The sequence below is a fragment of the Haplochromis burtoni genome, unplaced genomic scaffold (assembly GCF_018398535.1).
Source record: "Haplochromis burtoni strain Fernald_Lab_line unplaced genomic scaffold, NCSU_Asbu1 Contig_124, whole genome shotgun sequence".
NCBI classification, from domain to species: Eukaryota; Metazoa; Chordata; class Actinopteri; order Cichliformes; family Cichlidae; genus Haplochromis; species Haplochromis burtoni.
The window spans coordinates 813,333-816,663 of record NW_024582485.1 but is presented as its reverse complement, the minus strand read 5'-3'; positions in this window follow the sequence as shown (position 1 = coordinate 816,663).

Sequence of the window (3,331 nt, the reverse complement as noted above, 5' to 3'; positions counted from 1 at the left end):
AAAACTGACTGAGAGTCTGCTTGGGCCTATCACCAAGATGCCAAGATGTGAAAGATCTGTAAGATAGTCAAAAATGTGAACGCTGGGTTCTTCAAAAGAGTATCCTTTCTCTTTGAAGTGCAGGTGTACAGTAGAGTCTTGTCCTGTTGAGGTTGTTCTGCTATGTTGTGCCTTAATTTGTGGAGTGGTTGTGAGCAGGGCTAATATACTTTGTACTCGCCCTCACTTTGATAAGTCTCTTCGAGCACTCGGGGATATCTCATAGTATGAAGTCTACATTCTAATCTTCTATTTCTGGTCTTGATTTGTTGATGATGCTGTGTGATCCTTCAGGTAAAGAGAGCCTCAATTTATGTGTTTTTAATACTTAGAAGACAAAAAAAATCGACTATAATGATTAAACATGATGTAGGCGGATCCATATTGGTGTTAGGCGCAATAAGCTACAGACTAACACGACTGTCTGATTGACCCTCTATATGGCCAGTCAGACATGATTAGACTGAATATACCCAGTCTTTCTTGCAGCTTGTGTTAGGTCTCTATTATTAAGGATGTGCCTAGATGTCTAGTCCTGAATCAGTATCATCAGTCACTATTGTCACAGTATGCCTTGGTCTTACATGGGTGTTCCTAGGAAGATGAGAATCCCACTAGGGGACTTAATCTGGCTCTTCAGGTGTAGAGGCTTCTTAGGAGGCTCCCACATGTCTTCAGAGATGGTCTCGCTACATTTGCCTGAATATCATTTAAGAGAGTTTTTTTAAATTGCATTTTAATTACAGAGGTTTTTTTTTTTAAATAAAATTAATTTAAAATATTTTCATTAAGATAATTAAGGAGGGACAGTGATAGATTGGTTTTCCTAAAACAGCTATTTATTTACAATCCTACTGATAAGCACAGGGAAAGTACAATAAATATATCAAAAATGCTTCTGAGCTAGAAATTTAAGATATGCTGTGTTTTTGTCTTTTCAAGACAAAGGCTGTTTGAAAAGGGTAAAATGTTCTGACCAGTTACAGTGTGGAATGCCAACAATTTGATGTCCTCGCCTACGGAGTTGGCAGAGCTGTTCTACTGAGTGAGAAAACTGCTGTACTCTTCTACCCTTCATTTCCTCCACTGCCTTTGGCTCTGATGGAGGGTGAGAAATGGAAATTGTGAGAGGATAGGTGGCCGAATGAACCAGGAAAAGTTAACTATGCAAAATTAACAATGTGTCAAGATGCAAATCCAAATCACACAGTTGTGCAATAGCCGAATAACGCTGGCCGGCAAGAGGATAAAATAAAGGGGATATCCTCTCGAAATAATTATACACAGTATTGTGCTTCAGATTAATTTCCTTATTTCATTTCCTCTAATCCCCTTTTATTCTAGTGATGAATATTTGAGACATATTACTCAGTCTGTACTGGGTCTACAAGGTTTGCATAAGGGTCTCTTATGTACTGAAAGTTTATCTATTTCTTTCTACATTTTTAAACTTGATGGGGACTTTTATTTCCATCAAGTTGTGATTCCATTTATTAAAAATGTTTTTAATACACCATGAATTTGACATTGAAACGACAAGCAAAAAATAAATAAAAAATGACATGGCAAGACCAGTACCCCTTTCTTCTCCTCTTTTTGCTTCGTCAAACTCCTTCTTTTCCTCGTCTTCCTCCGTACTGAGTTTCAGGATATTTATCTTCTGCTTGCTTTCCACCACAGATTTCGACAAAAGCTCAAACACACTGTTCAAATGGGCATAGATCAACAAGTAGAAACAAATAAGAAGATACATTTTTGTTAATTATTCAATAGTGACGATAAAACAGGAAGGTGGGACTTTAAACTAAATTTGAATTATGACAAATAACTCCTGCCAAACTCACATTATTCCAGCTGAACTCCACATTGGTCTGACCAGAGTGAACTCTTCATTGACTTTCTTGCCTTGGGGGTTGGCGAAGATCTCTTTGAAGCCAGTACATGTTCATATTGGTCATATTAAGATTTTGTTTCTTCCCAGTACACCAAGTAGTGAGCAAATAATTTGGATAAAGTGCTGGTTTACTGTTTCAGAAACATTAGCTCGAGGAACAGTTCTAGAATAATAAGGATGACAATGTCCATGTGAAGCCTAATATGACATTCATTTATATACCTCTTTTAACTCCCAAGATGTGTCTAAATGGATATTGCATAGGCACTTAGACTCTATTAAAAGTTGGTGGACAATTTTCTTCAACTGAGAAAACAGGAGTCCTTGTTTGTGGCCCTGACAGATTTGTGCCTAAGGTAATGGAAACTTTATATTCCTTTGTCATTGTTGCTAAATCTTCTATCAGGAACCTGGGACTTTTGACTCAGCCTTCACTTTGGATACTCACATGAAATCTGTGGTTTGCTCTTTGTTGTCACTCAAGAAATGTTGCCAGGTTAAGTTCTACTGTGTCACGGTCTGAATACAAAATTATTATTCATGCCTTTATTTCACCACATCTGGATTATTGTAATTCAGTGTTCGCTTGTGTTGGAACGTCTGCTGCGAGGCCTCTAACTACTCACATTTCACACTGTTGCATTGCACTATTGTTGTGGTGGCTGACCATTAACTTCAGAGTCCGCTGTAAGATTCTGGTTTTGACTTTTAGAGCTCTGCATGGGCAAACACCAGTGTACATCAGTAAACTTTTACATCCATTCATCCCCAGCAGGTCCCCAAGGTCATGTGATCAGGGCCTGCTGGGTGTGCAGTATACAGGCCTGAGAACTAAAGGAGACAGAGTTTGTGCAACAGTGGGCCCCATAATCTGGAACGCTCTCCTACTGAGACTGAAATCTGTGGACTTGGTAATCTGTTTTTTTTTTTTTTTTAAAGCAGCTAAAAACTCATTTTATTAAACTTGCTTATGGTTGGTTTTTGTCTTTATGGTTTCAGATAATGTTTTGTTATAAAGCACTTTGTCATATTTATCATGAACAGTGCTATAAAAAAATGTTATATGTTCTATGGTTGTAAAAGCTAAAACAGAATAAACATTCTCAAAAAAAGTGCTTGTCAGGATTAATGGCCTCAAATGGATTGACATTTCAGTTAGTTTCAGGGGCCCCAGTTAAATATTTCTGGAAATTGATCAGTGGAAAAAAAAATGTATAATGCCAATGATTCAACCATCCATCTTTGCTGTAAATGTGTGGGTCCAGTTTTGCTCTTTCCAAAAATGCTGGCCTTTAGACTGAAATGATCCTCTGCAGAGAGTTAAAAAAAAAATCCTGTTCTGTCTGGCAGCTTTTGCAATCAGAGTTGTGATCTGAATGCACTGTGGTGCCAAACACA